General features: G+C 38.1%; 1 protein-coding gene across 1 annotated transcript in view; it reads right to left on the bottom strand.

The window, feature by feature from the left end:
• Positions 1-11,378, bottom strand: part of pitx2 (paired like homeodomain 2) — a 57,871-nt gene extending 46,493 nt beyond the window's left edge. Inside the window, exon 1 of the mRNA XM_023329080.1 lies at positions 11,217-11,378. The gene's annotated coding sequence lies outside the window, so the exon portion shown is untranslated. The remainder of the gene's footprint in view (positions 1-11,216) is intronic.
• Between the last annotated feature and the right edge of the window lie 656 nt (positions 11,379-12,034).

Raw genomic sequence — 12,034 nt, 5'->3', positions numbered from 1 at the left:
ACGGCAGGACAGAACCACACTGGGAGCAGCAGTGACTCGCCGACATACGAAGCAAAACAAACAGTCTGACTTCTAAGCCTTGGCAGGCCCCGCTGACGGCTCTCTCCGTTTCTCAGCTTTCCACTCAGATGTCTTTCAAGTCTTTAATTCAGTTTTTTTACATGCATTATTTCTTTCTGCACTCTGTTGTTTTTTGTGTGCATGTTTCAGTATTCAGCACTGTTTCAGCATTTTCCAGAGGAATGGGAAAAAAACAAAACAGATGAAGAGTGGAGTAAATTAGAGAACCCTGGAGATGCTGTTTTCACTCAGAGGCATTTGATAAGATGTACATTAACGTCGACACCGCTGCTGTAACTGTACACACAGCCGACGTGAAATGATACCATCAAAATGGCCAATTCCTGTTGGACCCAAAATAGCTTTGCACCACACTTTAACAGCTCCTCACTTTCGCTGTCAAGTTGAGCAAACACAGACGTCACAGCTATCAGACGAGTCGTCCTGCTCCATCTCCCCTGGCCACTTCTGACTTTCTGTTGCTTCTGCCGCCGCTGGGAAACCCAATCTATTGTTTGATGTGCGCAGACAGATTGTCTTCCAGATCGGCAAATACTTTGTGCAAACAACCCCCGTTTTACCCTTCTAAAATCTGTGACTTAATAAAGATGAAAATGTGAGGTGTCCATTTCCCCTCTGGCTGGGGCCGTGGAATGAAAACCACATGCGTAAATACAGCCCGGTGTGCGGCGTTAAGTGCGCACATGAGAGAAGAAACAGTAATCAGATTGGTTTCCTGTGACAAACAATAACATTTATTTTAAAGCGGCAGCATTTTTCTCAGGCAGAGGCAGTAGCTCTGGTGATAATCAGAGCCAGACTTGGCTCCAGAACAGACGGATGCTGCTACCTAGCTGATCTTGGCAAGTTGGAGGTGAAATTAGCACTGCTGTAAAACTCAGAGATACTTCTGTTACAGAACAGCTTTTGTTTGCAATGAGATTCACCAGCGCTGATCTTAGATAATTACTTTAGATATAGCACAGAGTTATTGTATTAGCTAGAGTTTCACAGGTATTTTTCTCCCTTTCAGAGAAAATCTAAATCTAAATCTAATGAAATCCACAAAAACTGACTGAAGGCATTTCTTCACACCAGGTTACAAAATTCCTTCTGAAAGTATCAGGTTACTGGTCAGGTTAGGGTGTCAGGTTAGATACGATCGGATGAAGTGGATAGAAAGTGATTCATGATTTCTTTTTTTGCAAATAGAAATCTCAAAAGTGTGGCATCTAAGTGTACTCAGGTAACATGAGTCAGCATTTTGTAGAAGCACCTTTCAATAGAATCACAGGAATGAAGTCTCTGTACGATTTTGATGGGAACCATCAGAGAACAAAACAGTTTCAGTCGTGCCACACATGCTAAATTAGGTTTAGACCTGAACTTTGACTAGGCCATCCTAAAACATGAATATGTGTGAAAATATCTCGTTATTTCTCTGGCTATAGGTTTAGGGTGTCTGTCCTGCTGTGAGGTGAACCTCCACCCCAGCCATCCATCTTCCAATCAACTTCCCTGCTGAAAACACAATTTTTCCACTGCATGATGCTGCCACTTGTCAGCAATTTGCCACAAAAATATTATTTCTTCACAAGAGCAACTTTTTCCAGTTTTCTGATAGTTTGTAGAGGTGATATACTCTCCCATGCACTGATTAAGTGACTTCTGAGGTGTCAGAGTAAAGAATGATGAGTAGGTTCACTGATTGGCAAACTACTTTTGGAGCAACTTAAACACAATCGTTTATTCCAGCTTTTAATCGGATTGTTTTTTGAAGCAGAAATGAACAACCCAGTGGCCCAAGAGAAGCAGCTTTGTCTTCCATCTGCTGCTGTTTGCAGATGTTGTGTGTTTGATATACAGGCGTACCAGAAACACCAGAACATAAAGGTTCTGGCCAGAACATTTTCACGGAAAAAAACAAACAAAAAAAGCATTAAAATTTGTAATGCATTGAAATCTATGTAGTTAATTAATCAAAATTAATTAACTTAAAAAAGGAATAAAATATTTTTCAGTTGCAACATTACTAAATGTGAAAAGGTCTGAGGGCTGTGACCACTTTTGCAAGCCCCTGTGTGATGTGGCTGCTACCTCAGGTTATCTTCAGTGTTTCATGTATTTGAGCGTAACTGTGCTCAAGTGGAGGTCTGTGGGAGCTCCCAGCATGCTCGCCATCTTCCAACAGAAGAACGTGCCGGTGATGATGGATCACACGGTTTGCAGTGACGAGTGTCTGCTCCTCACCCTCTGGTGGGGTGACCTCTGTGAAACAAATTTCCCCTTCTACTGTGTCTGTGCTGGCTGTGAACGACGCGACTACAGGATCCATCTGCCTCTTGTTTCTCTCACAAAGTGAATGCACACACAGCTGATGTGTTAATGGACAGAATCTGTTGAAGAAACATGCCGTGCATCGCTGGTCATAAAAAGGAAACTTCTTTCATGGCTTGTTGCACTGTGAGGGGAACCAGAACGCTCAGTTTATCTCTCCTATTATGCCTTGGGTAATGTTGCTTGGCAGAGGAGGGAAACTCAGATGTATTCTGTGGTGTTTATTTATATGAGGCACTTGTGGGTATTTTCCTTACAGATGACTTCAGAACTTCATAAATGTGCAATATACGTTTTTAGTTTTGCTTCTGTGGCTCGCTGATATAACCTAGAACCACATGGCAACACAATGTTAACTTCTGTAAATACCAGAGTCACTACACAGCTGTTGTGGCGAAACCTCCTGCAGCCTTCAAAACAGACCTTTGTTCAAAGGCCAACATTCAGGAAAGTGCATTTTTAAGTAACACTTTCAGCAAGAAATGTGATCTGATTTATTTTGTTTTATTAGACTTTTACAGTTCAAACCTTCTTTCGTGATCGACAGAAACCTCGTCTTAAAAGTTGATGTTCACAAGTTATTTTGATACTCTCACACGCTGTTCATAAGTGGATGAGGATCACCCTGCAAAGGCAGTTAGTGGTGAATGGAGTGCAAGCGAATTGTGGCAAGAGTGGAGAACCTCTCATGGCAACAGTCAGTGCCAGTTGTTTGATATTTCAGCTTGGCATATGCTTTGGCATGACGGGTGCCTCACTGAGCCCATAATGAATCATGCATGACCACAACACTTAAATATAGAAGTGTAGACAGCAAAACTCCTGCTATTCTAGGAGAAGCTGTCTTGTAGCAGCTTTGGATGCACACAAATGGATTTTTTAAGTTTTTATTTAAATATTCAGACACTATGTTCTCCCTCTAATTTAGCAGAATCTTGAAGTGACACAAATTTGGCATAATTGAGAAATGGAAGGAAATTGAAACAATTAAAAAAATTAATTAAAAAATTAATTTTTTACATCTAAAAAATTCTAAAAAGTGTTATCCTTTCCCTTTTAGTAAATAAAGTCCATTGCAACCAAATGCATTCAGAAGTCACCATGATCAATAAAAAGATGGACCACAGCAGAAACGTCAGAGAGGAAATTTAAAGTACAGTTAGGTTGTAAAACAATATCTGAACTTTTGAGCATTTCCCCAAAATCAATCTGATCAATCCATCATCTGAACATGAAGAGAGGCTGGCTCACCAACAGACCTACCAAAACATCATGGACAACATTCATCAGAGAAGCAACCAAGAGAACCACGTTAACTCTGGAGAGGCTGCAGAGATCCATAACTCAGGTGGGAGAAGCTGTTCACGGGTAAAACTACACTGTACTCTACAGATTAGGCCTAAACAAAGACTGGCAAAAATAAAGTCACAATGCAATCAATTTAATGCATAAATCCATCACGCACACAAGAATATGATTCTATAGTATCAATGTTTTGAACATATGGAGCAATATCATTTGCTGGAGAGACTGAAGCCCCTCACCAGTAACGATGTAGGTATTAAATTTAGAAATTTGTCCTGTCCTGGTTAGTGTGTCCCTGATATAAAATTACAAGGCCTTAAATTTTTTACTGCTACTAGAGATGCTCACAAATCTCAAGTTTTCAATTAATGAAATTAGCAGTCTCCTGAGGATGCATGGTATGTAACTCTGCGTTACTGTAGGTTATTGAGTAAGACTTGTGCATTTTCAAATAACATTAGATTTTAATGTTCAGTAAAAATGTTTGGAAATTGAAAAATAATTTATAATATCAGAAATACAAATGTGGATTTTTGTTTTTTGGTAGGGGAAATTGAACAAGTTCAAATAATCAAATAATTATTGTTCAACGTAAAATAAATAAGTACAATTTCTGTTAACATATGTGCTCTAACTTTCCATTTGTTTATCAGTCAGTGCAAAACAGCTAACTTGTAATAAATCTTAATTTGAAGGTTTTGCAGTTGCTGTTATAGCACAAGCTCTGGTGAATGAACAGGAATAATGCTCTTCTGTAGAACCACAACAAGAAGTGTTTTGATCTGAAGGTCTTGTCTTTGTAATAATGCCAGATGAAGATCACAACCTCCATTTAAGCTACATTTATTTTGATTTGATGCAGGGCTCAGATTGAGACATCCAGATGATCATTATTATGAAGCAAGCAGATGAACAGATTACGATGAGCCATTACTAACTACAGTGTCTGATGACTTTTGGTAACTATTACTTATATTGTTACTGTGTTTTGCTTGCTGGGTTGGAACCAGTTGATAACTGCTTGCAGTTCCAGCTTGTTTTAGTGGTTTGTTTTATCAAAACAGGTCTTTAGTAAATCAGATCTTGGATCTCAGTGGGACAACCTGTATAATTAAAGGTTTAATAAAAAAAAAAAAAAGAAATACTATTCAGTCAGCATGTTGTTGGTTATTAAAACAAACACACTTTTTCATATGTGCATGCTATGTCGAAGCTGAGGTTTGAACAGCTAGATTGTTCATTAGACTTGAGTCCCAGACCACAAGTCTTAGTCAATTATCCAATAATTAGAGTATGAGTCAAAGTAGTATAAGTTTAGTCAAAGTCTAAAACTCAACTCTTTACCCCAGTATTGAGAATTGATGATTCTCATTGTTTTTATCTTGTGATTGTACTGAACCACTGAAGTCAAAGTTACTTTCATAGCAGCCAAAGTAGAAATATGGCCCAAATGAGGGCCAAACATTTTGACGTGGCAAAAATCTTTTATTTAGAAGTCAGAACAAACTTGTATTTTACTGGTAAGTAAAAAATAAATCACAGTCAGATGTCGAGAATCCTTCATGAATTCTTCTCTTGCAGCAGTTTCCACTTATTTCCTAAACAATAATTTATGACAGACTATCAAGCTGAACAAAGAGTGTGTATTATTTCACCTTGAAGTGATTTCATCTCCTGAACACCTGATAACTTCACTGTTTAGAGACTGAATGCAGGTGGACATCAATGAGGTGAATCCTGTTTTATCATTTTAACAGCTTCTCACTGTAGGAGGGAAATCCATATTTCTGTATTATATATATTTATAAATATATAAATTTTTATTGGTCTGATGTTATATTTTAATTTTAAATGTCTGTAAGAGGAAAATCATCATAATGAATGGAATAAAGACTGGAAAACACAACTCTGTGTTTGATTAACTTTATGTTTTGTTTCTTAGCAATAATGTTTCTGAAATAAATTGGCTTTTTAATAATATTCAACTTTATTGAATGTGTCTATTTTAGATAAAATGTGAGAAATGAATAAAACACGTTAATGTGTGAGCTGTGAGCCTCGTAACATGAATAACATTAATTATTTCATTTTTTTTAGAGTATTTATTGGAGATGTGAAAATTGTGCATTCTTTGTGTTTTTAAGTTTTAAATAAAAATACATGAGCATGATTTATACTGAACTTTTAGTATTGAGGTGTTTCTGCTGGAACAAGTTGCTGTCTATCTTGGATAGCACACTCTTTTTCTAAACGGCGTTTGAAAAAAAAATTAATTGCAAGATTTTCCTTTTTGCCTGTTCCAGGGACACTCTAAGGACTTGACCATTTTCCTTAGACTTTTCGTCAACAAAATTCTACGTATTTCGCCATTAAAAGGCAATCAAACAGCAAATGTTCCAGCCTTGAACCCATGGAGTGAAATATTGAGAAGGGAAGGATTGGAAACAGCTTGGAGGTTAAATTGAATTAGATCTTTAGAGATGACACCCTCTCCCAGCAAGAAATGCAAAACATGTGAATGTGAAGCACATAATTTTTTTTCTTCTTTCTCTTCATGTATGCTGAGTCTTTTTAGTGTACTGTAAGATGTGTCAGACATATAACTCATGTGAGTGAGGATGAGAAACAGCCGTCGGCAGCTCCTTTAGATAGAAAAAACCTCCGGGTGTAGAGTGAGTCGTACAGCTGTCCTTAAACTGTGAGTCAGCTTTTAATTTGGTTGGACTAATTACCTCCTGCATTGATGCTGCTTTCATCAACAAAACACATAAAAAATGTACTAGATTTAGTCATAACTTAGCAGCTAATGATGTTGACCACAATTCCTCTGAGTTTATGACAAAATACTCAAAAAAATCTGCTTAGAGTTTAAGTTCCCGCCACATAATCTGCGTGTACAGATTTCAGTACACATACAACTTGAAACTGCATTGAAAAGTGCTGCAATTTCCAATCTATAAAATGACTTGGAAGTATGGCAATCATTTTTTCCACGCGACACCGTCTCGGATTAAAATAATAATCAAGCATCAAATCTGAAAGTCAAACTAAGTGGTGTTTTCTCGACACCCAGCTTGTAGGCGGTGTTATCATGTTTCACATCAGGCCCAAACTGCTCCATCACTGTTTTCATAGACACACAATCTCAACCGGTGCTCATTTTCACCCTCAGCGAGAAAGTTTGGTGGAGTTCCCCATAGCAGGATTTAAAGTTGATATGCCAGAATCCCAGAAGGCAGTAATGTTGGAAGGAGTCGGCGCCCCTGGCTCCTGATGGGATGGTGTTGGTTCTATGACTGGTCAGAGCAGAAGATAAGCTTTCAAAAAGTTCATTTTGTTGAGCGCATGCAGACTCAAAGCATGACAGAGGGATCAAGTAACAAAAACCTGCTTCATTGTAGATCAAAATACCATTTATCATCTACAAATCTTTGCAGATCTGTATGTATAAACATATGATTATTTCAATTGTTTAAATATATGTTACTATTTTTCTGTGCAATGTTTTATGTATAACTGTAATTTACAGCTTAAATTGGGAGCTGGAGGAGCAACTGTGGCTCTTACTTTGGCTTCTTCACTTTGTCTGAATTCTTTACTTCCTGAAACAAAACAAATCTGATGAGTGTGGCTTGCATTTTTATTCATTATTTTGTTTTTCTTTGAAAATAAACTAAGCTCTGTCACTATAAGTGGGGAGCTTTTGTAAGTATAACTTTAAGGGTTTGTAATTTGATTTAAGTTTGGACTTTGACTAGACCTTTCTGACACATTAAAAATCATTGCTATAAAAACCATTCTATTTAGGTATGTACAAGCTGAATGGTGTCTCCAATCATTGGCACCATCCATTCTACCATCAGCTCAAACCATATAAATCATGCTTGTTTGAAGTGAACCAAAAACAACAGGACATGATGATGTCACGACTTTCCTTAAAAATGTTTCCTCTGCTCACAGCACAACAACATTAGTGAAAATAAACAACAAAAACAACTACTGCACCTCTTCAGATTAGTTGACGTGTTAAAGCAAAACCTGAACTGTTGTGGAATATTCGTGACGCATCACATCCTCCTATGAAACCACTCCTCTGGATCAGGCCAGGGACAACAAATTGTGGATAAAAGAAAGAAATACTGCCTCCTATGGGCCTGGCATGCACACTACATTGATTCCGTTGCTGTTGGTGTTTTCATCTGCATGCAGAGCATTTTTATTCTGCTGTTGTGTAAATGCTACTTTTTGCAAATGCAATGAAAATCATTTTTTGGAAACGTTGTTGTGTAATCAGACCCTTAACTGAGCTACACACAGCCGGGCTACAAATCAATGTCTAAAGGAAACGGTTTGCACTGGATGCTATTTAAATTAAAGCTGACTCAATAATTTACACTTTTTAAATTTGTGAAAAAATCCAAGAAGTATGAATACTTTTACAAGGCACTGTATCAAGGCATTGAAAACCATGGATGAATAATTTGGGGTATTTATCATCTTTCTGCAGCGTTTACTTGTGCTTGTCCCAATCAGTAGTTCCTTTGTGTCTTGAATGCCTGTTACAGTAAGTTAATGTGATTGCTTATTGCCAATTCATTAATTGAACTCATTGAACTGATGATTTATTAAATGGTTTGAATTGGGAACAAAAATGTAGGATTTGTTTTTTCTCTCCAGTTTGTAACACGAGATAAAAATGAAACTTGGTTTGCACGTCGTCTCTAACTGTCCATTTGTCCAATCTGAGTCTGGAACCTGGTCAGGATGGGGGGGATTTTACAACACATACAAGGCACATGCTGTACAGTGATGATGGGTTTGAAACAAGGTTATCCATCACCGGTGATCCTCAGTCCAAGGGCCCCTGGCCAATACCACATCCATTATCAGGTTGAGGGAATACAACCGGGAAAATAAAGGGGTGGGTGGTAGTGGGTTTGGGATGGGGGTGGAGTGTCCACATGAGACTGCATTAAAATCATAAGGACAGATGTGAGAGGCTGCCTGAGCTACACATCATATTTTTAATAGAATGCAAACACTGGAGTGTCTTCTTGTGGAGGAAAAACAGTGTACGAAAACACAGATTAAAGATTTAACCAGATGAATAATACTAGAACTGTGTCATTAAAACATTTCGGGTTTTGGACTAAACTGTGTAGATGAAGTATTTAGAGCTATGGAAATGCATGCCAAGCAGCAGAAACTCCAGCATAATAAAAACTCTTTTCCTCTGCAACACGAAGAGAGGAAAAATCCCACCGCGAGTCGGCCAAAAACGCTTTTTTATATCGTAAATGAAGGAGAAGACTGTGGCTTTTAAAGCAAACCGTTCTGATAGTTAACACAGAACCACTTTAAAGGCCAGCTGCAGGAGTGACGTGAATAATAGCGTTTAATTTGTCTAATCTTAGCAGGAGCCGTGGGTGGCTGAGGTTGGGGGCACGAGGGGCTGAGGGGTTCCTGGTACCCTTATGGCACATGAAGAGATCTGCTTCCACCACAACAGGGTGTAAATGCCCCAAATTATCATTCAGCTTTGTTGCTGCTGATGGTTTATGTTGTGTACATGTGTGTGTGCGTGTAAGCTGATAACACGTGTGTTCACATGATGCACGCTTGGATTCCTGTGGAAAACTTCAGGACTGGCATGTGCCAAGAAGTTGATTGAGGAGATGATTTTGGCGGCTGTAATTTACCCAAGCGCTGAAAAATGTCAGTAAATAAATAATTCAAGGAACTTCACTGATGCAGCCTGGAAAGTATTTACAAGGGCAAGCTCCCCTGAACTCATCCGCCGCGCCAGAGAAACTCTCGTGGCCACATTATTAGGCTCCATGTATGGTAAGCATTCTTAAAAATATCAATAAAATTGTCTCCTTTTGGAAGCGTTTTGGAGCGTGGCATCGCTCCTCCAGAGTGGTTTAAAAACACAAAATAATGCAGACATCAACAGTTTCATGAGTAATCATCAACCGAGGCTTGTGGTTCATACTCAGCTATATTTCCTGTCTTCTCTCGGTCGTACATGAGGCTTCCTGTTCCCAAACAAAAAACTCCAAAATAAAAACAAAAAAATTATCAAAGTTACACTGAAGTTACACTGAAATAAAACATTTTAAATTGCCTTTTTATATAGTTATTAGAATATTAACAACATGTTGTGATTAAGCTTGGCATACACTCTTGTATTGTTACATTAACAAGAAGAACAGACAACCAACCAATCAGCAATCCCTCATGACTTCAGAAAAAAAATAAATAAATACAAAAACAGAGATAAAAAAAGGAAAATAATGGAGAAAAGAAGAAGTTAAAAATAAACATTTTAGAGGAAAGGAAATGCGGAAAAAATAAATAATTTTCTATATTTTTCTTTAGGCGAGATCAGCATTATTTGTCTCTTGTGTAGCTGAGTTTAGCTTTTTGGAAAATAAAGTATTTTAAAATGAAAAACAAAAAAGGAGACAATTTTTAAAATTACCATAAAAATAGATATATAAAAGAAATAAAAAAAACTCTGTTATATGATGATGTGAAAATAGCACTGCTGCCTTTGTGTTGGATAAGTTAAATTTTTAAATAAATAATATTTCTATTGATAAAATACAAACAGAAAAGATGATCCTAAAAATCTTAATACCTGATAGATAATTTTATATTAAACTCACTCACATTTTTCTGGTAGTTTTAAATTTCATCCAGTTTTAGTTTTTTAGGGTTAAACTCTCAGGCATCTCATGTGATTCTCCATGCACCTCCTCTCTGTCCGGGTTTGTGTTGGAGATGTCGTCCTATTTTCTACAAGCAGCTCTATAGCTCCATACTGTGTTGTTTTAATCCCTCGGTACACATCATAATTATGTGACAGAGCTAATATGTTACGCTCTGAAATGTAAACCTGTGTCATCAAATACTTGGATAAGATTTCAGATCGGCTTCAAGTAAAAAGAGAGAAATGTCTTTCAAGTGTTAAATGATAAACATGAATGTCTCCTTCAGCTCCAACTAAAACAAATCCTGGTCCGATGTTTTCAGGAGAAGAAGCCACATACTTTGTCTGTGTGTAGATCTCACCTAAATTAAATCATGTGGTCACCAAAAGAGCCCGTCCACCCCCAATACCCAATACCCCACCCCTCGTCTCTCATTGACCTTCTAGGCGCTCATTGTCCAAAAGTGAGACTTGATTACAGGCCTAAGCCCTTCGAAGGTTCGCCTCAGTGGCCACAGCTGATCTTTTATACTAATTTCGGATTAATGCGGGGTCTGCAACACTGCGTAAACACAGTCACTGAGAAGGCCCCTGCCACACAGAGCTAAACATTAATCCTCCTTAATGCTGAGAGTCAACTTCCAGTCCTTATCAGAATTTGTCTTAATCTCTGCCTAGGCTGTACAAAACTCCACTGCTCAATAAGTAAAATGTACACCACCAAACAACAAATGAGGCTAGGAACTGTGCTGGAATTCACAAAGCAGCATGGAAGGAGGAAAAGAGAAGCCCAGCTTACCTTAGCGACGTTTAATTAACTGCTTTCCAGATTCTAATGGCAGAAAAAGGAAGACAGCGATTACTTCATGTTTTCTCAGAATTTAATTTCAAGCTCTGCTGCTGCAGTTTTTAGTTGATCCTTCCTCGATTTCAGCCACAAGCTTGTTTCCCTGCTCTCCCACTCTCGTTCGTATTTTTGTCTCTCATGCCGTTTTGGATCCACTGATGTGTGGGTTCTGACCATGTGGGTCCGGGTAGTCCCTGTCTAGTCGAGCGCCCGTCTGTAGAGTGAGGCTGCTTGTCTGTAATTTTCTGAATGTGAGATATGTGATGTATTATTTCAGCAAATATCTGGGCTTGGTTCAGGCGCGTTTTGAAATCTGGGATTTATGACTGGATCTTTTTTTTGTATCATAACCTCCGTTATATACACAGATTAGTGGGGTAACATTTAAAATTCTTCCCTTTCTTTCTTTATTCCTTTTGCTTTTTAATACATCAGGGACAGCAAACTCAGAATTTGAGCATTTTTTGTGGTTTCACAACCCACTGACCATAACCAAAGTCTGTTTTTGTTTCATATCAAATGTTATGCTTTAGAAATAAAAAAAGAAAATGCATGTAACAGAGTGTAATGTCGTGACTGCTAAACACAGTTTAGCTGAATTTGCAAAGCAAAATAAAACCTATTTTAAAATATTGGAGTTTTTTCTTGCCTGCTGATCCTTTAGAAAATGAGCAGCAAAGCCGAGAAACCAGAAGGAACAAGTCGACTAATCTCTGAGCCGCTCGGCCCAACCAACGCTGAAGAACGACATGTGGACTGTGGAGGAGTTG

Source organism: Xiphophorus maculatus, chromosome 23, assembly GCF_002775205.1.
Source record: "Xiphophorus maculatus strain JP 163 A chromosome 23, X_maculatus-5.0-male, whole genome shotgun sequence".
Classification (NCBI taxonomy): Eukaryota; Metazoa; Chordata; class Actinopteri; order Cyprinodontiformes; family Poeciliidae; genus Xiphophorus; species Xiphophorus maculatus.
This window is presented reverse-complemented; position numbering and strand designations above follow the sequence as displayed.